At 48.7% G+C, this 24,729-nt stretch overlaps 1 pseudogene; it reads right to left on the bottom strand.

Annotated features, from left to right (window-relative positions):
- Window positions 1-97: 97 nt before the first annotated feature.
- On the bottom strand, window positions 98-11,987 carry LOC146208166 (uncharacterized; annotated as a pseudogene).
- Window positions 11,988-24,729: the final 12,742 nt, after the last annotated feature.

Here is a 24,729-nt window from a genome sequence, read left to right as displayed (position 1 = left end):
ATTGTCATACGCCACACCGCACAACGCACGATTTAAATCGCGCTCCCATAATTTCACCGCACCGCACCGCACCGCCAGGAGAGCACGTCAGGATTCACTACTCACCCGCCACCTGTTAACAAAAAGCCCGAAAACTTGCTTTTAGCAAGACACGTAGCGCCATCTTTCGACCTTCACTTAAACCTCCGCACTATACCCCAGTCTAGCCACGGCCGGTCTCGAGGGAGAGCGCGTTTCTCTCAGCGCGCGCCCTCTCCCTCGAGACCGGCCGTGGTCTAGCTTACAGTTGTGAACAGTAAACTAGACCTGGTTGGGCCGTTGAGTTAGTGGGACTAGTGTGCTATAGTAGAATACAACTTATACAGAATAGGAGTTACTAGGGTCACCGGTACGCGGCGTGTGTATTTGGTTAAATGTTTGACAGCAATAGTATCCCCTTCATGGATCACTGCCTTGTCGTGGCGGAGGGGCTTGCGAAACTCGGTGAAGTCGTGAGCTCTGTCTGTAGGGCCACCCAAGATAGACAGGTCATGGCAGAGAGTTCTGACAAAATGTGATTAACTGGAGAAGGTAATGGCAACCCACTCCAGTATTTCCTGCCAAGAAAACCCTATGGACAGTCACAATACCATTAATGATATGGCGCCGGAAGATGAGCCCCCACCAGGTTGGAAGGCGTCCCACATGTTACTGGGGATGAACAAAGGACGGTTCCTAGTAGCTCCAGGATGAATGAAGCGGCTGGGCTAAAGCCAAAAGGACGCTGAGTTGTGGATGTGTCGGGAAGCGACCGGAAAGTCCGATGTTGCAAGGAGATATATCACATGGCAACATGGAATGTAAGATCTATGACGCAAGGTAAACTGGATGTCGTGAAGCGAGAAATGGACAGATTGAACATTGATATCTTGGGTATCAGTGAGCTCAAGTGGACCGGAATGGGAGAATTTAACTCCGGCGACCATTATGTATTTTATTGTGGGCACGAATCCAAGGGAAAAAATGGGGTCGCTCTCATAGTAAACAGAAGAATGGGCAAAGCAGTGCTAGGGTACAACCCCAAAAACGACCGAATGATTTCACTTCGGATCCAAGGTCACCCTCTCAACATAACAGTTATCCAAGTCTATGCACCGACCACTACTGCTGAAGGAGCTGACGTTGAGAGATTTTATGCGGACCTACAATGCCTTTTAGACCACACCCCATCATCAGACGTCGTTTTTCTCATAGGAGACTCGAATGCTAAGGTCGGGAGTGAAGAAATATCCGGAATTATAGGCAAGTTCGGTCTTGGCGAGCCAAATGAAGCTGGGCAGAGGCTAGTAGAGTTTTGTCAATAAAACAACCTGACCATAGCGAATACTCATTTTCAACAGCACAAGAGGCGCCTGTACACATGGACTTCACCGGACGGTCTGCACAGGAATCAGATCGAGTATATTCTTTACCGGCAGAGATGGAGAAGCGCTATACAAGCAGTAAAAACAAAGCCTGGGGCCGATTGTGGCACCGATCATCAGCTTCTTGTTGCCAAAATTAAGCTTCGATTGAGGACAACGCAGAAAACTAGAAGGCCTTTCAGATATAATCTGGATCAAGTTCCATTAGAATATGCTGTGGAAGTGAGGAATCGATTTCAAGAGTTATATCTAGAAGACAGAGAGCCCGAAGAGATGTGGACTGATGTCCGTGATATAATACAAGAAGTTGCTACTAAGGTAGTTCTAAAGCAAAAGAAATGCAAGAAAGCAAACTGGTTATCTGAAGAGGCTTTGCAAATAGCTGAGGAAAGGAGGATGGCAAAAGTTATGGGGGAAAGAGAAAGATACAAGGTTCTCAATGCGGATTTTCAGAAAATAGCAAGGAGAGATAAGAATGCCTTCCTGAACATACAGTGCCAAGCAGTTGAGGACAACAGCCAATTAAGGAACACAAGAGCTCTGTATAAGACAATCAAAGATATCAAAGGAAGCTTCTGTGCTAAGATGGGCGTGATAAAGGACAAACGAGGCAAGGACCTCACTGAAGCCTCAGAGATAAAGAAGAGGTGGCAGGAATACACAGAAGAACTGTACAAGAAGGACCCGAATGTGCAAACCCAGCATAAGACAGTTGTGATTACTGATCTCGAGCCGGGCATCCTGAAGAGTGAAGTTGAATGGGCCTTAGCCAGCCTTGGTAATAACAAATCTAGCGGAATTGATGGCATTCCAGCTGAGTTGCTTCAAAACCTCCACCATGACGCTGTTACATTATGCATACATTATATCAGAAGATTTGGACAACCCTGCAGTGGCCACAGGATTGGAGGACGTCAGTTTACATCCCCATTCCAATGAAAGGCAGTGCCAAAGATTGTTCCAACTACCGCACGATCGCGCTTATTTCGCATGCTAGCAAGGTGATGTTGAAAATCCTCCAAGGTAGGCTGCAGCAGTATGTGGATAGGGAGCTTCCGGACGTGCAAGCTGGGTTTCGCAAGGGCAGAGGAGCTAGAGACCAAATTGCCAACCTTCGCTGGATCATGGAAAAAGCAAGAGAGTTCCAGAAACCCATCTACTTCTGCTTTATTGATTATGCGAAAGCGTTTGACTGCGTAGATCACAGCAAATTGTGGCAAGCTCTCCAAAGAGATGGGAGTTCCAATTCACCTCATCTGTCTCCTCAGGAACCTGTATGAAGGACAAGAGGCCAGAGTCAGAACTGGTGTCACGGCTCCGGAAGGGGTGCGAAACACCTTCCCGAACCGAGGCAAAGGTAGTTGGAACTTTGACGCCCACCGTTAGCCGGTTATGTTCAGCGTTGTGAATGAGAACAGAGCCACGAAGTCAATGATGGAAAAAACAACTATATATTCTCAGTATTATACACAGGATGATACGACGCAAGCATTTACAGGCATTTAAAACAACACAGTTAAGGTAGCGTACATGAAAAAAAACTAGCAATTAGATATACATCAGTCAAAATTCTCACTACCAAGATACATGCAAATTGAACACAGACGTTTAAAACAAGATAAGACGAGTGTAGAGAAAGTTCAGAAGGAACTAGGAAACGGGCATATTGTGCGACGAGCGTGGCGGCACTCCACTCACAAAGACGACGCAGATGGGGAGCTCTCGAAGGCGATGGTCCTTCCGGAGCTCTGGGGCGAAGTCTTCGTGGTGCGATGCGGCGGCGGTTCGGGGAGCCCGGAGTGCTTGGAGGCGAGAGGCGCACTGCCGTTGGGTCCGAGTCGGCTTCTTTTCTAGCCTTTGGTTGACAATGCGTAAGACACGCCCACACAACAGTTCCCTCCCCAAGTCAGGGTCCGTAGAAACAAACACGCACAAGTGCACACGCAGGAAGGGGCACGTAGGCCCCGCAACTTCCACACTGCATGGCCGCCATGTTGCGGATGAAAAAACGTAAGGAACAACCGAAACAACCAAAAGCGGATGCACGTACGCCAACAACTTCGGCACTGCTAGGGGTCACTTTGCAAAACAAGCTGGAGGACGCGCCCGCTCGCGCACTGCGAGGGGGTTTCTCTAACTGCGCGGAAACTACCCGCGAGGAGAACGCGCACGTACGCATGCTCTTGACATTACCGACAAGGCAGAGACACACAGAATACATCGAAATATATCAATAAACTCTTTTAGAACACCGCACATGGTGAATTGTCATATTATGAGATAGAAATGCTGCCACTTTTGTGACACGGCCCCCCACTTTCAGAATATTATAGAATCATATTCTAAACAAACAAAACGTGGCACGCAGGCCGATACAACTCATGGACATGCACTATACAATAAGTAACACATAACAAACATGAAGTTCAGGTAACATAGAGGAACATAACCATTAATCCATAATGCATGCAAAATCATATGAACCCTACAGTCGGCTAAGGTAGTCCGCCCCGACTTAATGTGTTGCACGCGGAAACTATACTCCTGGAGGAGCAAGCTCCAGCGCAGAACTCGGCTGTTCAGTTGCCTACTCTTCTGTATATATGCTAGCGGCTGATGATCGGTCTGAACAAGAAATTCGACACCATATAGATAAGTCGAGAACTTTTGGACGCCCCAGACCAAAGCGAGGCACTCTCGTTCAATAGTGCTGTAGGCGACCTCCCTAGCGAGCAACTTTCGGCTCGCATACGCGACAGGGTGCAGCGTTCCCTCGTATGGCTGCAGGAGCACAGCGCCTAAGCTAGTGTCGGAAGCGTCGGTGCGCAGAACGAAGGTCTCGTTGAAGTTCGGCAGCCGCAAAATAGGGGGATTGGATACACAATGCTTGAGCTTGCAGAAGGCTTCCTCATGTATAGGGTCCCACTTCACTGCATTACTTCCGCCCTTCCGGGTCAGCTGGGTGAGGGGTGCGCTTATCTCCGCATAGTTGGGTATAAACTCTCTGTAATAGCCGGTCAATCCCAAGAAAGCTCGCACCTGGCGCTTGGTCCTTGGTGGCTCGGCCGCTTGTATTTTATCCAGAGTTTTTCCCAGGGCTGCCAGCTTGCCTGCTCCGATTCGGTGACCGAGGAAATCAATTTCCGTCATCCCGAGTTCACACTTGCTGGGTCGCACTGTAAGCCCGGCCGCTTCGATTCTTGCAAATAGCTGTTGCAGCGTAGCAACGTGTTCCTCCCAGGTTGCGCTGGCGACGAGTATGTCGTCGTAGTAGTGCTCTACTCCGTGAATGCCGCCTACCACCTTGCGCATCAGTTTGGCGAAAGCTGCGGGCGCTGTCTTGATGCCGAACGGCATGAAGCGGAACTGGTAGAGTCCGGACGTAGTGGAAAAAGCCGTTTTAGCCTCGTCGTCGTGAGACAGCGGGATCTGCCAATATCCCTTCACGAAGTCCACCTTTGAAAAATATCTCTTGTCTCCCGCTGTGGCAAAAACAGCATCGGCTCTGGGCATGGGCTCCGAGTCTCCGATCAGAACATCATTCAGCCTCCGAAAGTCGATACAAAGGCGATTACTTCCATCCGGCTTTTTCACCAGGAGTACGGGAGAGTTATATGGGGAGACTGACTTTTCAACAATTCCCAGCCTCTCCATTTCTTGCACTTCGCTCTCGATACCTTGCCGTGTTGCGAACGGTAGAGGATACTGTTTAAGGTGAACGGGTGCGGTTGTCGTGAGCGGTAGACTGCATTCCATCATTCTGTTTTGCCAGGGACATTGGAAAAAATAGCTGCGTGCCTCTCCATCGTGGATAAAAGGAGCTGTTTCTTCGCGGCATCGAGGTGCGGCGATAGCTTCACATCTGCTACTCCCTCCGTTTTTTCAAACTCTGGAACAGGCAGCTTACTGTCCTCCTCAGTTTCAGTCATGCTGCTGATCACCAGGCACTGTCTGTTGGCGGGTGCGTCTCCCCTCTCTTCGTATCTTTTCAGCATGTTTGCGTGAAAAATCTTTGACCCGCTTGCCGTGTCGATGACGTAATCGGCGTCCCCTTTCCTGGCGGTGACGTCGAATGGGCCCTTCCACTGCAGCAACAGCTTGTTGCTATCAGTTGGCAGCAGAACTAACACCTTGTGGCCAGGTTCGAAGTTTCGGTCCTTCGCCTTGCGGTCATAGAACTTCCTGTAACGGGTTCCTGCCTTTTCAAGTTCTTCATGCGCCAAACGACATGTTTCTTCCAATCTGTTTCTGAGATCGAGTACATGCTCGTAAGTGGTCTTTGCCTCTTCATCTAAGCTCTCGTTCGTCCACACTCCACACCTCCTTTAGGATGGCCAGTGGCCCACGCACGTGTCGACCGTACAGCAGCTCAAACGGCGAAAAACCGAGGCTGGATTGGGGAACCTCCCGGTAGGCAAAAAGAAGAGGGGCTAGGTACCGATCCCAGTCTTTCGGCTTCTCAGCGCACATTCGCTTCAGCATTAGCTTCAACGTGCCGTTGAATTTCTCCACCAGCCCGTTAGCCATGGGATGGTATGGAGTGGTGTGCAGCTGACGAATGGAGAGCAATCGTGCCACTTCCTTCATCAATTCTGAGGTGAAGTTTGTGCCACGATCGCTGAGTACCTCGTGAGGGACACCGAATCGCGAAAACATCGCCACCAGAGCTTCGGCAACACGCTCAGATTCTATGCTTGGCAAGGCTACTGCATCCGGGTAACGTGTGGCATAGTCAATCAGTGTCAAGATGTACCTGTTGCCCTGTTTAGACGGGGGGGTAGATTGGCCCGACGATATCAATGGCCACCCGTTTGAAGGGGGTGTCAATGACTGGTGCCTTCCCAAGGGGCACGCGTGGCACTTTCCCCTTCGGCGTGGTACGCTGACAGATATCGCATGATGCCACAAATCTCTTAACATCCGCCGTGGTGCCAGGCCAGAAAAACTCTTCTAAAATCCGCTCTTTTGTTTTCTGAGCACCCAGATGTCCTGCCATTACGCTGTCATGTGCCATCTTGAGTACCGTTTCTCGGTGCCGTTCGGGAACGACTAGCTGTCGCACCTGCCGTCCGTCCTTCTCTGTGTAGCATCGGTACAAAAGACCGCCTTCCTTCTTGAACAAGATGCCGCTCTCCCCATCTCGACACTTTAAATTCTTGCCAATTTGTGTGAAGCACGAGCGCAATGATTGATCATTTTCTTGATCGGCCGCATAGCTTTCTCCATCCCCTAATTGCCTTTCCGCGTCCGGAGTGCAAAGTTTCTGGAACTTCTGAGGCCTCTTTGCGGCCTGAGCACGAGTCACTACGGCAGCGGTGGTTTCAACGACGAGATCCGTTTCAATAGTAGTATTTTCGACTATTTCAACGGGATCATCAGGAGCCCTGGCACCCTCTATATTACCCAGGATCAGGTCATATATTGGATCCTGCATGCACAGTGCTACAAGATTTCCGCTGTAATAAGGGGTCTGGACCTGCACCTGCGCTTCGGGGAGCATCTTGACTGTTCCGTCGACGAGGTATACGGGATTACTCGTCCCCGTTAGCTGGTCCTCCGCTACCAAATCTCTCCGGTTAATCACGGTGTTGCAACCGGTGTCACGCAACACATTGATTGTTTTCCCGTCCAAACTTCCCGCAACCACGGGCAGCCCTTCTACTAAAAACTTCCGCCGCGCCGTTCGCACCGCGCTGACAACGGGAATACGGCTACCATTCTTCAGTTGAACGTATCCCTCGCAAATGTTTTCTTCTACTTCCCTCGGAGGGGAATACAAACAGGCTGCCTGGGTTTTGTCAGGCGCCCCTTACCGACACACATTCGCTTTGTGCCCTCTTCGGCCACATTTGAAGCAGTGGGGGATATGGTTGGCAGAGTCGCTGCTCCGGCAGTGCGCGGCATTGTGTCCCGCCCGACCGCAGAGATAACATCTCAACGCTCCCCTCTCGACGGCCTAAAGCCCCTTGATACTTTGAAAGTTACGCCAACGATTGAACTTTGCCGCCGCCGCGCTACTTCCTCGCCTCCTCCTCGCCCCTTGCGCGCCCCTTCGCTGAAGGCCGGCTCTCCGCCCGATTTCCTGAGCGACGATTGGTCTCCCTGCCGTTGCCATTGGAAACCGACGCGCGTCCGGCGTTTTCCTTGTGTTTTCTTTTTCCTTCGCGCCATTTTTCCCCCAGTCTCGGCGAGCGAATATTGCGCGCTGTGCTTTTATTGCAGCGTGCAAGCTCTATGCCGTGCTGTTGCGCGTACAACTGCAGCAAGCGACCTGAAGATGGTTATGCGGTATTCATGATATCTCAAGGCAAGCGTGACGGCTCGCGCACGAGTCAATGAATTCACAAGATTAGTCGAAAGACGTTTATTCCTAGAAACAACAGAGTTGTTTGGGACGTCGAGTGCCTTTCTCACTCTCCGTAATAACGCGTCACCTGACGCTGCGTTTTTTATTCCTGCTTGCTGCTCAATATTTTTGCGGCGGCAGCATGTTCATTGTATAAAAATAAGGTTGTCCTCTGCAGCATGCTGAATATTCTGCGAGGCTCCAAGGCTCCATCATTTAACACGCTTCGACTTCTGTACAGTGAGAAACAGGGCGCTATAATCTGCTTTTTGCTGTCAGAAATAACTGGAAAATTACAGTCTCTCGATTGCATTTGTCGCGATTATGCTAGGATCCCTGGCCTCCTTCACTAAAAATCAAAATTCGGGCTTGTAGAGGAGCTAGCCTTTCCAGCTTTTACTTGTAGTGTGCGTCGGTTACTCGGGAGCATTGAATGCTGGCCCTGAAATACTTTTTGGCAAGTAAACCCGAGGTATTGCGGGTAATCTGCACTAGTTAGGTCGTATGGCATTTTTTTTTTCAATTCTTGAATGTGTCTTGCCATGCTTCGACGCACGCGTGGGTTAAAAAATATGCGTTCGTTTTATCAGGGATACGGCCAATGTGCAGGGGGTGTTCATATGATCACACACACTTCTCTTTGACCATGACTACAAGGCGTTGGCAGGTTACCTTCGCTTTGAAAGCTGGAGCTCTAAAAGCGCGATTCCGCGTATTCATTTATTGCGAGAAAAGTTATCCCATCGATGTCAAATCAGCCGGAATCATTGCATCAATTTTCTGTATTTACGAAACTTAAACAATCAATGATGATTATAGTTATTATGTAAAAATAGGGGAACATTTTGCGAGCAACAATTCTTAACACTGTAACATATTACTCATTTCAATTGTATGCAAGATTTTTTTTTTCACCTAGCCTGAGTAATTATCTCATCGCTCTATGTTCTAGCTACATTTCACTGAAGACCAGTTTGAGCCGCCAATATTACACGAACTCAAAAAAAAAAAAAAAAAACAGACCAAACGCAGTTCCATCAATTTTCTCTCACCGACCTGTCCTGAAGTAAAGGAAGCCTCCTCGACAGAGACATGAACCTCGCGCTGATAGTAGTCAGTTATTTCTGTGGCTTGCTCTTTTCCCACCTCCATTTATGAGAAAACAAGAAAGTATACGAATTAAAAGTCAATGTATAGTTGTCTCGTCAGATATTATGAGATAATAGAGATATGACTGACAACGTAAGTCAATGAAAATTGAAGTATATCAATGGGTCATGGGACGGCATCAGATTAAATAGTGATGGTTATGAATAGTGATAGGTAATGATGGTGACTGTTACGGATAATAATAGTAAATTATAGTAATAGGCCCGGATAGTGAGGTGATAGTGTTCGTTGCGGATAGTGACAGTTACGATAGGTCTCTGGCATTAGTAGATATAGTGATAGATAGGATAGCGATAGTTAATGAATTGGCAGTTATATGCTTTCTCATTTCCGCACGTTGAAGACCTATGTGCACCTTGTAATTTTTTTATTTGATTGTTGCGTTCAATGAAATCAAGCTCTTTTACACAGCGCATGAGACCACAGCATGCTTGCCCCAGAACTTCAGTGTATCGGCAATAGGGCCCACCACTTCTCCCAGTGTACCCTGCTGTCTTTTAACCACACGCGAAGTGAGTGAGGGGCCACGTACTCATAAAATTATTTAATTCCTCCATCAGCATCATATCAAGACTGCCGTGGCAAACCTGTTCCTTGCCTCGAAGCAGCAAGGAACAGCTCAAAATTTGATTTTATACAAAATTAACTAATGAACGCAGATTATCGCGGATCGCTAACTAGCACAGTGCCATTACACTTAGCCTAAGCTTTCCAACGGTATACGGTTCGGTGTTGCAGCTAAAATTTAGATTTTAATTGCAATTTACTATCAATTAATTTGGCCCAGTAATTGATTGAAATACATGTACAATTAACCAGTAATCCAATCTCATGGTTGATCACGTGACATATACTATGCTTAGAGAGATAGCTTGACAGTAGCGAAATAGACTAAGTCCTGCTTTAACCTTCTTTAATCTTGAAGCTCAAAGCACCAGCCTGGATCGTTTTCTGAAGTTTTACCGCGGTGACAGACTTCACGCTCTAAAAAAAACAAACATAAAGTCAGAGGCAGTACTAGATTAAGTGCACAAAGTAAAACCTTATCATGAGACTTAAAAAGTGTCTGTAGCACAGAACTCGCCTGAAAGCTTTGTTTATCAGTATTCCCCATTGAAACAGTTCTAAGAAGAAAGCAATCAATTCATGAACTTTACTATAGGCATTCTCAATGCTTTTCTCGCAATTTTTCAAAAATTTTGTGCACTCCTGGAGCGCAGACCTGGCCCGAAAGCTCGCGCTTCACTCACTGCTGCGGCCGGCCGGCGGGCGTCAGGGGGAAAAAGCGTGTCGTGCGCAGCGCTCGCCGCCGCCGCGCGAGGAGGAAAGCGCGGCGCGGAGGAGAGTGTCGCTACTTTCAAATTATCAAGGGACTTTACGACGGCCTTCCTTTCAGCGCCTCCTGCTTTGTTCGCTTCCTCCTGGCTTTCTTTCCTTCCCCTCGCTAAGTTGACACCGCCTTGCGCGTCCAGGAATTGATCAGCGAGGTTGATCATGTCTTGCAATTTTTCTGCCTTCCGTTCTTTTAAGTACAACGACATGCTGGCGTGACAACTGCTCAGAAATTGCTCCTTAATAAACAGCTCACGCAGCGACTTGTACTCTAGGGGGATTTCGGACAGCTCCACCCAGCGGTCTAAGTAATGGCTTAGACGCGCTGCATATTGTGTGGCTGTCTCGCCGTCGGCTGGTTTGCCACCCCGGAATTTCTCACGGAAGCCCTCGACCGTAATTCTGAAACGCTTCAAGAGCGCCGCCTTCACCTTCTTGTAAACGGAGGCGTCTTCCGGCGTGAGTCGCCCGAAAACGTTCGGCGCCTCCCCGCTTAAGCGTGACCCGCATGGAGCGTTTTTCCGGGCGATTCGCCGGCGTCGACGGCAGCGGAGCGTTTTTTTGCCGCCGGAGAGGACGATTTTGCCAAATCGTCGGGATCTGGCTGAACAGATAAAAACGCCGACGACGCGCCGACGCCGGAAGTCGGCAGCGGCAGAGGGCCAATGAGAGCCGGAGCAGCCGTCACGTGATTCCGGTTGGAGCCACGCCCACGCCGGCCGAGAGAGAGAAGCTCGCGAGAGCGGAAAGAACGAGGGGGTTTGGCGCTCCGACGGCGCCGAGGGTTTCGGGTTTCTCGGCCGGAACGGCCGAGCAGCAATGTAGTCTTTCGGAGTCGCGGGGGCGCACGAGGCAACGACAGCAAGGTCCGGGCATCGGGCACCGTGCATTTCCTTTTTTTTTTAGGTTTTTAGGTTAGAGTTCGGTGAATGTGGGCCGTCCGCTGGGGCCACGAGTGTTTACGCTGAGCTCGGAGGTTGTTTATGAGCTGCTAGCCTTGCCAGCGGACCTCTGATACCTCCCTTGTGCTATGGCTTCTGCATCTAGATCCATAGCTGTTGGAAGTGATGCCTTGCCTGTTTTCTTGACACACCTGACCCAGAAGAAAGAGAGGAAACCACAACTTGAAGCTCGCGGCGACAGGGAAAACAAGATGTGCGCGACCTCGACGCACGGCCGGATGGGGGCGCGTGCATCGCGACTGGGCGGCAAAAAAAAACGCCGCTCGGCTGCTGACCATGCGGGAGTGGAATCGTCGACGCCGGCGCGGGCGTCGGGCGTGCGACGCGTTTTCGCGTGCAAAAAACGCTCCATGCGGGCCACGCTTTAGGCATGTGCTTAATGCCGTCGCCCATTGATCTTCAGGCCACTTCTGGCTACGGGCTATGCCCTCAAACCGCCTGATGTAAGCATCTAGGTCGTCCTTTCTCTCGTCAAATGAAACAAGCAATCTGCTGGGGTTGAGTCGGAAACTGGGTTCCGCTACTACGTCGCGACCATCAGCTCTTATTACGGACTCATCTCCCGCCTGTCGCAGCTCTAATCTTAGCTGAAGAAGCCTGGCTTCGAGTTCACCAGCCTCTTTTGCTGCCGCGCGTTCCTGTTCCGCGGTTTGTCTAGCGAGAGACCTTTCCTCCCTCTGCCTAGCTTGCTCATCCTCTATCCATTTTCTCAGTTCCACTCCTGAGAGACCTAACTGTCCACCTATGGATACTAATTTCTCTAGATCCATGTCACAAGTGCATAAAAGCTACCAAAAAACCGAAAACTATCTATCAGCAATGCACACTTCTCAAATGTCACCCTTCGAGATCACTTCATGGTTCGAGGCTCGGTCTCCTTCCACAACGCTTACTTGTTACGTCAAAGTCCTGTCGCGGACGCCAGAATTTGTCACGGCTCCGGAAGGGGTGCGAAACACCTTCCCGAACCGAGGCAAAGGTAGTTGGAACTTTGACGCCCAGCGTTAGCCGGTTATGTTCAGCGTTGTGAATGAGAACAGAGCCACGAAGTCAATGATGGAAAAAACAACTATATATTCTCAGTATTATACACAGGATGATACGACGCAAGCATTTACAGGCATTTAAAACAACACAGTTAAGGTAGCGTACATGAAAAAAAACTAGCAATTAGATACACATCAGTCAAAATTCTCACTACCAAGATACATGCAAATTGAACACAGACGTTTAAAACAAGATAAGACGAGTGTAGAGAAAGTTCAGAAGGAACTAGGAAACGGGCATATTGTCCGACGAGCGCGGCGGCACTCCACTCACAAAGACGACGCAGATGGGGAGCTCTCGAAGGCGATGGTCCTTCCGGAGCTCTGGGGCGAAGTCTTCGTGGTGCGATGCGGCGGCGGTTCGGGGAGCCCGGAGTGCTTGGAGGCGAGAGGCGCACTGCCGTTGGGTCCGAGTCGGCTTCTTTTCTAGCCTTTGGTTGACAATGCGTAAGACACGCCCACACAACAGTTCCCTCCCCAAGTCAGGGTCCGTAGAAACAAACACGCACAAGTGCACACGCAGGAAGGGGCACGTAGGCCCCGCAACTTCCACACTGGACGGCCGCCATGTTGCGGATGAAAAAACGTAAGGAACAACCAAAACAACCAAAAGCGGATGCACGTACGCCAACAACTTCGGCACTGCTAGGGGTCACTTTGCAAAACAAGCTGGAGGACGCCCCCGATCGCGCACTGCGAGGGGGTTTCTCTAACTGCGCGGAAACTACCCCGCGAGGAGAACGCGCACGTACGCGTGCTCTTGACATTACCGACAAGGCAGAGACACACAGAATACACTGAAATATATCAATAAACTCTTTTAGAACACCGCACATGGTGAATTGTCATATTATGAAGATAGAAATGCTGCCACTTTTGTGACAACTGGGCATGGTCTTACTGATTGGTTTCCGATTGAGAAAGGAGTGAGGCAAGGCTGCATACTGTCGCCCTGCCTATTTAACCTATATGCAGAGTGCATCATGAGGAAGGCTGGTCTGGACGAGTCTTCAGCTGGAGTGAAGATTGCTGGAAAATGTATCAACAACCTTAGATATGCGGATGATACCACTTTAATGGCAGAAAGTCAAGCGGAACTCAAGAGACTTCTGATGCGCGTACAAGAACAGAGTGAGAAGTTTGGGATTAAACTGAATATTAAAAAGACAAAGGTCATGGCGTCTTGCCCTATCAAGTCCTGGAGCATCAATGGACAAGAAGTGGAAGCTGTGACAGATTTTCTGTTCTTGGGCTCCAAGATTACCTCGGAAGGAGACTGCAGCTATGAAATTAGGAGACGCCTGCTTCTGGGAAAGAGAGCAATGATTAGCCTTGACCGCCTAGTAAAGAGCAGAGACATTAGTCTGCCAACCAAGATCCATATATAACTCGTGCTATGGTCTTTCCAGTTGTGATGTATGGATGCGAGAGTTGGACTGTGAAAAAGGCTGACCGCCGAAGAATTGACGGGTTTGAATTGTGGTGCTGGTGAAGACTCTTGAGAGTTCCTTGGACTCCCAGAAGATCAAATCAGCCGATATCGTCGGCCATAAACGCTGACTGCTCATTGGAGGGTCGAATTCTAAAGTTAAAGCTCAGCTACTTTGGTCCTCTGATGAGAAGAGAGGAGTCGCTGGAGAAAGATTTGATGTTGGGAAAGGTTGAGGGTCGCCGGAGAAGGGGTAGGCAGCGAACGCGATGGTTAGATGGCGTCCTCGAGGCACTGCAGATGAAGTTATGTGGTGTTGGGAAGATGGTGAGAGACCGGAAAGCGTGGCGTGACATGGTCCATAGGGTCACGAAGAGTCGGACACGACTGAACGACTGAACTGAACTTGACAGTATAAAACAAGCCCGAATCATCTAAATTCTTGCACTTTTAATTTGCTCTGACGGTTAGCTTTTTAATTTAGGTAACCAGAAAAGTCTTAACAGTGGGACCAATTTATTTTACGAAAGGATGTGTGTGTCGGTTACTGCAGACTTAAATTCTATCCGACTATACAAATTGGACTAAAAGCTGATTTGACTAAAGGTGGCGCTAAATTTAGGACGGCCGTAGAGTTACAATATTGTTACTATATATAGAGTTACTATATTGTTACTATAGAGTTACTATATCGTGCTACTCTAACGGCCGTGGCGAGACACCATAAATGGTTGGTTGGTTGGTTCACAGGAAGGGAAAGGCGCAGTATCTGTCACACTTGCTCTGTGGACACCTGAACCGAGCCGTAAGGGAAGGGAGAAAGGTGGGAGTAAAAGTGGAAACAGAAATGGGAGCCGTAGTGGAGGGCTGCGGAGTAATTTCGACCACCTGGGGATCTTTAACCTGCGCTGGTGGAGTTGAATTTTAGCTGCGCTACAAGCAGCCGTCCAGGACCATCAGCCGTCATCTAGGATGCCTCTACAAATACAAACCGCAGAAGAAAACGGCGGACCTTAGACGGAACTAACGGGGCATGGCTATCATCATTTCTGAATTTCGCTAAGGTGGTTGTGGAGCTTCGTTCGACCAGCAGAAAAAAAGAAAGAAAGGAAAGAACTCGTCAGTGGGTTTCCAACCGTGCCAAAGAAAGAGAACAGCTTCGCTGCCCACAGCGTTAACAGTGTCATGTTTTTCTTAAATTAAAGTTAAATTGGTTCACAGGAAGGGAAAGGCGCAGTAACTGTCACACTTGCTCTGTGGACACCCGAACCGCGCCGTAAGGGAAGGGAGGAAGGTGGGAATGAAAGTGGAAAGAGAGAAAGAGGAGCCGTAGTGGAGGGCCGTGGCGGTTATTTCATTGAAACGATTTTCCACTTGAATGAAGTATGTAAGATATTTATAAGAACATGATGTGTAATAAGTCACATCAAGTCAATAAAACTACATGCTTGAGGCAATGCAGATCATATCACTAATAGCAAGCATAGTAAGTGTCACTCCGGTTCGAATTCGTCCTGTGCATGCAACTGCAGTAAATTAACAATCATACTACCAGAAGTGGTCTTTTGCAGAAATAATCGATACACAGTGTCGGTCGTTCATGCGTGTTTTGCAGAAGCTGTCTAATCCTATCGGAAAGAATGTTTCCAAGGTCATATCAGCAAATGGCAGTGGAGTGTGATGGAGAGATGTACACCAAACAGTATAAAAGATGTCTCTTTCCCATGCGTACGAAGACTTTTGTACAATGAAAGATTCTGCCCGTTAAAAAGCGGCTAAGGAAAAATTTCATTGTTGTGACTACAGTACATATTGTGACTACAGAAATAATTCCAGCCTCCTGAAGATCGTGCACTACCGAGGCTACAGTTTGCTCTTTTAGGGCGAAAGCCTTTAATGCCTCATACGGTAGATATCAAATGTGTCCGCGTTTCGGGTGCATGGCTTATATGGGCATATGCCAATTACTATTGAATCGATACTTGATAGCAATCGGTTGATGTCGAAACATGCTTTAAGGCATTTTCAAGATAATTTCATGATAATGTACGACTAATAACAAAATAGTTAAGCAGATGCCCAACCCATGCATTTGGAGGTCATCGTAACTAGCACTAACCATCACTTACTAGTTAAGGGGTGTTTACTAACACTAACCAGACGTTAACTAGTACTCAGAAAGTGCGAGTCATGGACTCATGGTAAACTATCAGTCTATCACTAACCAATAGTAATGGTTAGACGCTTCGAGATGTCCATAGTCGTCACATGGTGACGTCATGACCGGATCATGACGTCTCATCCGAAGCTGACCTATCCGGGTGTTCGATCCAGACGTCCGGGAGGCGCCTTTCATTGGGCGCTTCCAGGCATCAGCGGCGTTTAAAACTGGTTGACAGCAACGAAAAGGCGTAGTATCTGACAATAGTAGTCACAAACGATCTCGCAGTCAATGCCTAAGTAGCGCGGCGAGGAAGGCTTCCGCCTTGAAGCACTTTGGTGAGCCTAAGTGCCCTCTGAATTTTTTACACTCTTCTGCTTTCACATCTCCTTTTTAGGCACCATTGACGGGTACATCAAGAAGTGAAGTAGCTGTTATATCATTTCCCTTCCCCTATTTTTGCAATTGTTCGATACGCTACGCTGCCTTTCGAATAAAAAGTATTCTCTCCTTAGCCAAAGGAATGCTAAAGGTGCCCAATGAGTTCAAAACATATGAGCGAAGTTATCAATGCAAGTGTAAGAACTTAGTCGGAGCACATATACACGTATTCTGACTGAAGTTCACCACGCTGCGTTCCGTGAATGGGTGAACCTGGCCCTACGGGGCTGAGACTGGCGTGCCACAGAATTTTTATCTGTTGTAGGCCTTCTCCCCTGATGGGGCTGTGACAGGTAGGACACCGCCGCTTGCGGCGGGGGCTAGCCTGCCACCGAATTTTTATCTGTTGTAGGCCGTCATTGCACCCGCCACCACTTCGGTGGTGGACGACGGCTGCTGTTGCGGCGCGCGTCTTTCTTTTCTTTCTTCTCTCTTTTCTCTTCTGTCTGCACGAGGCAGCGGAGGTGGCTCAGCTACAGAGCCAGTAGCCGGCCCGCGCATTTTCTTTTCCTTCTTCCTACAGTCACAACAACAACAACAACAACAACATTGCACCCGCCATCGTTTCGGTGGTGGATGACGGCTGTTGTTGCGGCGCGCGTCTTTCTCTCCCTCTTCCTTTTCTTCTCTATTTTCCCTGCCGGGGTGGTGCAGTGGTAAGACACCCGAATACTGTGCCGGAGTACCCGGGTTCGAACCCGACCTCGGCGGCTGCGTTTCTATGGAGGCGAAACGAAGAGGCGTCCGTGTGCTGTGCGATGTCAGCGCACGTTAAAGATCCCCAGGTGGTCGAAATTACTCCGTAGCCCTCCACTACGGCTCCTCTTTCTCTCTTTCCACTTTCACTCTCACCCTTCTCCATTCCCTTACGGCGCGGTTGAGGTATCCACAAAAACAAGTGAGACAGTTACCGCGCCTTTCCCTTCCTATAAATCAATCAGTTCTGTCTGCACGAGGCAGCGGAGGAGGAGGAGGAAAAACTTTATTTAGTCCTATATTATTTGGCGGTTTTTGGACGTCTTCAGAGATGTCTGCTTGTTGTATCAAGAGTCTTCTCCGTCGACTTCTTTCACTCTCACCTTTCTCCATTCCCTACGGCGCGGTTGAGGTATCCACAAAAACAAGTGAGACAGTTACCGCGCCTTTCCCTTCCTATAAATCAATCAGTTCTGTCTGCACGAGGCAGCGGAGGAGGAGGAGGGAAAAACTTTATTTAGTCCTATATTATTTGGCGGTTTTTGGACGTCTTCAGAGATGTCTGCTTGTTGTATCCAAAAGAGTCTTCTCCGTCGACTTCGTCCGCCCCGCCGGGGTGGTGCAGTGGTAAGACGCCCGACTACTATGCCGGAGTTCCCGGGATCGAATACCGGCCTCGGCGGCTGCGTTTCGATGGAGGCGAAACGAAGTGGCGTCCGTGTGCTGTGCGATGTCAGTGCACGTAAAGATTCCCAGGTGGTCGAAATTACTCCGTAGCCCTCCACTACGCCCCCCCTTTCTCTCTATCCACTTTCACTCCCACCCTCATCCCTTCCCTTACGGCGCGGTTCAGGTGTCCACAGAGCGTGTGACAGATACTGCGCCTTTCCGTTCCCATGAACCAACCAACCGACTTCGTCCACTTTTTCACAATGGTCGGTTGCCCTTAGTCCAGGGCTCCGCTGGCTGCTGCCGCCCGTTGGGCTCGCTGTACCAGACCTTGCTGGTCTTCGCAGCGGTCGCTGGACAGCAGTCTCACATTGCTCCGCACTCGGGTTTAGAATTTTGGGGACCACATCTATGTTCTGACATGCCCACGTGATGTGATATAGTGTTGGTTTTTCATCGCACCACGGACATCTGTCAGCGTATATGGTAGGGTGCATTTTGTTTAGTATGTGTAGGTTTGGGTATGAGCCCGTCTGTAATTGTCTCCATATGACAGTTTCCTCTCTGGTGAGAGAACTGTGCGGTGGGGGGTATCGCATTCTTCTTCCTCTATAGTTTTCTAGTATGGCCGAGTATGCCTTGGGTGCTGGCAAAAGTTCCGCGGACCCGTCGGATGCTCGGAAAGTAGTGTATGCTCGAGCTATCCTGTCAGCCTCTTGGTTCCCTGCCACCCCCATGTGCCCCGGTACCCATATAATTTTGTGTCTGGTCTTGTTTTCTTCATGGTTTTTAATTCTGTCGCTCGCTTTGAGGAGTATACGGAGCGCGTGACGACCAATCCTACCATTCATGAAATTTCGACAGGCTGTTTGAGAGTCCGTGAGTATCGTTAGCGACCGCCCAGCTCTATAGCCCTCCGCCACCGCTAGAGAAATGGCTACTTCCTCGGCCTCTGCTACTGTGCAGTGTCGGATAGAGGCGCTGGTCACTTCGCGTAGAAACGAATCGACCACCGTGGCCACTGCAATTTTGTTGTGTCCTCCTCTCGAGGACGCGTCTGCATACACAGTCGTGTCTTGAGGAGCGTATGTTTTTTGAATAAAATCGGCCCTTGCTGCTCTTCTACCTTGGTGGAGGTTAGGGCCCATGTTTCTCGGAATTGGAGCTACCTTGAGGGACTTGCGAAGTTTGTCGAGGATCGTTACCGTCCTCGCTATTTCTCGCATCTGCTCACAGTATCCGAGTCTCTGTAAGAGCGCTCTTCCAGTCGTTGTTTGCAGCAGCCTGAGTTTTTGCGACTCAAGCTGCGCCTCGCGTAGTTCTTCGAATGTGTTTTGCAATCCAAGCGCCATGAGCTTTTCTGTAGACGTGCTGCGCGGTAATCAGAGCGCCGTCTTATACGCTTTGCGTAGCAGGGCATCCGCTTGTTGTATTTCACTCTTGTTGAGGCACTGGTAGGGCAGGCTGTACATAATTCGGCTCACTACCAGGTTTCTAACTAGTTTTAGTGCGTCCTCTTCGCGCATGGCATGCCGCCTGTTCGTGATGCGGGTGATCATGCGTGTCACTTGTAGCGTTGTTGTTTTGAGCATGGTAAAAGTGTGACTACTGCGTTGGTTCGATTGAATCCACATACCTAGTATTCTTATTGTTGTCTTTTCAGGGATGGGCATTTCCTTCCAGGTAGATGTTGAGTTTCAGGTTTCTCACTGGTTGGGACGGTCCGGTTTTGTTTGCCTCTCCACACTCGAAGCAGTTCCGATTTCTCGGTCGAGCATGCGAGTCCTCTTTCTCTGAGATATTTCTGTACACAGGAGGCCGCTTCCTGTAGTTTTTCTTCCTTCTCCCCGAGGGAACCGGTGTTCATCCAGACTGTTATGTCGTCTGCATACATGGCGTGCCTGATGCCTTCGATCTTCTCTAGTTTTCGTGCTAGACCTATCATAGCTATATTGAAGAGGATAGGTGAGATGACTGATCCTTGTGGTGTTCCTTTGTTTGGCGCGTGAATTTTGTTCGATCGAAGGTCTCCCATGCCGATGGTGGCAGTTCTATCTGACAGGAAGGCTTTGACGTACCCGTGGATTCTGCGTCCGCAGTCCAGGTCGTCTAGGCCTCTAAGGATCGCTTCGTGACTGACGTTATCAAATGCTCCCTTGATGTCAAGGGCCATTATGACATTTTCACCTGTTCGGGGTACGTTGCGGAGCACATCTTCTTGTATTTGAAGCAGCACGTCCTGCGTCGAGAGTTTTGCTCTGAAGCCGAACATGGTATGGGGTACATGTTCATTATCTTCCATGAAATTTTGCAGTCTGAGCATCACCACCCGCTCGTAAAGCTTGCCGAGGCACGACGTGAGAGAGATGGGCCTGAGATTTTCAATTTGGAGCTGTTTGCCAGGTTTAGGTATTATAATTACTTCGGCGTGTTTCCAGTCTTCGGGAACCGTCTCCGCCTCCCAGTGTTTGTTTAGAAAGCTTACGAGCTCTTGTATGAGGTCGTCACTCAGGTTTCGGATCAGGGCATTGTCGATTCTGTCGGCTCCTGCTGCCGTGTTTCTGGTCGTATTCCTTATGGCCGCATAAACTTCTTCCACAGTTATTGGGCGGTCGAGTCTCTCGTTTTCGGCTCCGCGATAGGTTCCTCGGTACCGTGAGGGGTTGCGATCACCGAAACATTTTTTTCGTGCCTTCTCTAAAAGGTCGGTGTCCGAACCCTCGAAGGAGTGGATGAATCTGTGGATGCTTTTATTGTTTTCTGATTTTGTTTTGGTCGGATCGATTAGTGCTCTTAGGAGATTCCAGGTTCTGGCCGTATACCTAAGGTTCCCTTAAGCGAGTCGCTGAATTGTTCCCAATTTTGTCTCGCGAGTTGCGCTGCGTATTCTTCAGCTTTTGCCGTAACTTCTGCTATCTTTAGTTTTAGTTTCCTGTTGTGGAGGTGGCTCAGCTAGAGCGAGTAGCAGGCCCGTGCATTCTCTTTTCCTTCTTCCTACAGCCACAACAACAACAACAATGGGTGACAAAAGCGATACGTAATCTGGGTTTAAAAAAAAGCGGTACGTAACCTGAGTTTTAAAAACCTTTAGAGCGCATCTCTTTGGCACCCGTTCCTGGGTTTCAAGGCCTCGGCGTTGTCCCTCGTAACTAGCTTTAATTTAACTCCCATTTTCCTTCCTTTCCTTACTGCGCGATTCAGGTGTCCAACGAAATAAGTGTGACAGGTACTGCGCCTTCCACTGTAACCAGCTCGACATTCACTCCCACCTTCCTTCCTTTCCTTATACTGCATGATTCAGGTGTCCACAGAAGCAAGTGTGACAATACTGCGCCTTTCCATTCCCGTGAACCAATTATGAAAGGCACGTTTCAAAGTGGAAGACGTGACCGCACATCTAAGATAATAATCCATGAATAGTGAGTGGTTCGTTGGTTGATTGGTTTCTGGGGTTTAACGTCCCAAACGTTCTGGGTTTAACGTCCCAGGCTATGAGAGACGCCGTAGTGGGGGACTCCGGAAATTTCGACCACCTGGGGTTCTTTAAAAAAAACGTGCCCTGACAATCGCACAGCACACGGGCGCTTTGCTTTTCGTCTGCATTAAAAAAGCGGCCACCGAGGCCGGGATTCGATCCTGCATCCTTGGGAACAGTAGCCGACCGCCGTAACCACTGAATAATGCGAGCGCCCGCACTTATGCAGGGTAAGATGTACAGTAACCGAGAATTCTCACACTCACAGAGAAAAACCATCATATTTTGATATAGTTTGCGTATATACAGCCAGTTTGATAGTCCGGATCTCTAGCCGATCATCCCTTGTGGCTTTCGAGGAAGGCCTGGCCCGGTCTAGCCCGCCCATTTTCCTTTAAAAACATATATTGCTAGAAATTCGATGACACACTTGCTAACTTTGGCTACAGCGTTTTTAAGTCAGTTTAAGATATTTTCGAAGGTTCTTTCTTCTTGTTTTGCAGCTTGTAGCATTAGTCTCTCCGCCGCGCAACGTTTCTATGGGCCCAGGCGCCGCCCGATAACTTAATTGCTCTCCTCATTTCTCCGACCACAAAGCTTCCTTCATGACAGTCAAGAACTGTTAGTGGAGTATTTCTTGAAGGAATATGTGCGAAAAATAAAATATTTGTCTGTAATAGTACATGCATGTCTTGCTCGAAATCTTTACTTCAATCTATCGAAAAAGGTGACACAGCTGACGAGCTGCGCTCAAATTTCGCGTTAGGAAGTAACGTAATCGTCGGCAAATTTTTTCTAAACCCAACAGTAGTCTCGCCTAAGTAGCTTACTTGGTGGTGTAACTACAAAATAATGTCATAAATACGTCAAAATATTCTGTAGCTCTGTCGTAAACAACATATTTTTCTGTAGTTCCATAGTACTTTTCTGCAGTTTTTTCTGTGGTACATCTCTGTTGTCTGTAGTTCTGTAGCACTTTTCTGTTTTAACTACAGAAATTTCTGATGTTACTACAGAACGTTCTGTTGTCACAAGTTTGCCGTCAAAAACCGCACAGAAATTCTGTCGTAACAACGGAAACTTTTCTCTAGTTTCCCATTTGGTAGGCACACGTCACCGAGTTGTCAACGTCCGGGGCCGCCAATCTTGGACACAAATGTATTTCTCTCGACTCAGAGGGAGCGCCTGTGGTGTTTGCCACTGTTTACAGGCTACCACGTCCCCCTCCCCTTTCGTCCCATAACCCGCGCAAGTTCACCAGTGCGAGGTTAAAGTGGTTAATGTTAATGGAAGCCGGTGCCCAACTCCATGTTCATCCAGGGCCCACAAATTTGTTGCAGTACCGGGGGATGCAGCACGTCTGCGCTCGGGTGAAACCAGGTGGTCCCCCCACATGGCAGCGGGATGAAAAAGACCCCGAGGTGCGAGCGGTGCGCAGCCTTCGGCCATGCCACGGAGTGTTGCACTGCGGATTGCAAGAGGTGCGGCGAGGAGCATGCCATTGCGTGTTGCAGCCTGCCCCCGGCCGCTCCGTTTGCACGCACGCACGCACGCACGCACGCACGCACGCACGCACGCACACACGCACACACACACACACACACACACACACACACACACACACACACACACACACACACACACACACACACACACACACACACACACACACACACACACACACACACACACACACACACACACACACACACACACACACACACACACACACACACACACACACACACACACACACACACACACACACATGCAGCAGTTTTTCCAAGCGTTCGTTTGCTCTGCCCGTGATCAGGGCGCTTCAAACGCGCACTTAACAGTGCTGGTCTACAAGTACTTGAAAGATGAGAATCGTTGCCATCAGATATGTCTGATTTTCGATTTTGTTACCCAAAATATTTTCATGATTTTTTTATGGTGCCAACATTCGATCATTACGGGTAGGCTTCATCTTTTTACGCTGGAGAAAAGATTTGCGACATCTAAATTTTATACCGTGCCTTCACAGGGGGTAAAATTGGCCAATGTTATGCGCGAAGCTTCAGTTGAAACCAAGCAATATTAGAACATTTGTTCCCGTGTATGTTGTTTCATACTTTACGAGCACCCCTCAAGGGCAGGTAGAAGGAAAAATTCTTCATTAACCTGCGCCCAAGCGAAGCCTTATGGCTACAAAGCAACGCCATACGACGTTCAAAATCAAGCGACAAGGCCCGTTCTCCCATCGAGAAATTAATATATTTTCTCTCTCTCTCTCTCTCTCTCTCTCCTTCTTTCTAATATATAGCTACTATCCTGGTTAGCTAGTTGGTAGTGCGACTGCCTTGGGCATGCATGGTTGTTATGGTTTCCCCTGCCCCTCAGGAGGAAGTATTCTGCTCATGCATGGTATATACCAACCGACTGAAGGCAACAGCTACTCTTGAAAGACCGGTTACATTTATTTTCATATGTCGATGAAGTTCCAATCTTTTGCCGGTCCACATCAACCCTATGTTGCTTCGATGGCATACAGAAGCTGGATGGCATGATTGAGGATTGTCTTCGACAAGAAAGGCATATATATATATATATATATATATATATATATATATATATATATATATATATATAGAGAGAGAGAGAGAGAGAGAGAGAGAGAGAGAGAGGAGAGCTTTATTGGCTCTGCAACATTGAGGTCAGCCGGCGAATCCTTAGGACAAGATTTTAGCGGCCACCGATGCAGGTCACACCGTCGGTCACTCGGAAACACAGTTTTGGGGCAAAGCTTCACTATGCCAGGTTGTTCGAGTCGTCAGGTATGCACGCTTTTCATCTTGAGAGAGATTAGGTCGAACTTTGAGAGAGATTTAGAGGTCGAACTTCTGTGTTGAGCCTGGGGTCACCATGTGACTTTAGGGCAGTCACGTCAAGGTCAAGGTCAGTGTCACGCAACCTTGTGGTCGCAATGTGACTTTGGGGGCAGTCATGTGTGACGTTTTTTTGGCCAAGTGGCCCGTGACCACTGTCACGGTCAAAGTCACGTGACTTGGTGGTCACCACGTGACTTTAGGGCATAGTCATGTAGGCCACCAAGTGGCCCGTGACACATGATGTGCCGTCGGGCATGCACGGTTGCCACCTTGACAGAGATCGCCGTGAAATCCTAGCTTATAACATTTTCTCTTCAAACCTTTGTTCATATAAGGGTGTTTTTGTAAATGTACCACGAAATCTGCTTCTTGTCGCTTTCCCGACTTCGAAGCTTCCCTGTTTCCATAACCCGAAGACTCAACATGCTAGCCTGAGTGCCACCGCAAGCTATGCACCTGGCAACACATTTGAATATTCTTCCCTCGGATTCGAGGCGTAATCCTTACACTTGAAGATGATTTCAACACTTTGATTTTTTTTTGATACATAATTATGCAGCTGCTGTGGAAAAGTAAGCCTCGCGCGTGGTAGGCCCCTACGAATCTCATTATTCATTCTGAGAATGTTCTCTTTTACTCCATTCTAGCATACAGGCGGTCTTCTTCAAGCTGTGTACTGCAATTTGCTTGGAAAATAATGCCGAGGATAATTGCGATTGAAACCATGCT

Source organism: Amblyomma maculatum, chromosome 1, assembly GCF_055883805.1.
Source record: "Amblyomma maculatum isolate TAMU_Amacu chromosome 1, ASM5588380v1, whole genome shotgun sequence".
Classification (NCBI taxonomy): domain Eukaryota; kingdom Metazoa; phylum Arthropoda; class Arachnida; order Ixodida; family Ixodidae; genus Amblyomma; species Amblyomma maculatum.
The sequence above is the reverse complement of the archived record's forward strand: the minus strand, read 5'-3'. Positions and strand labels throughout refer to the sequence as shown.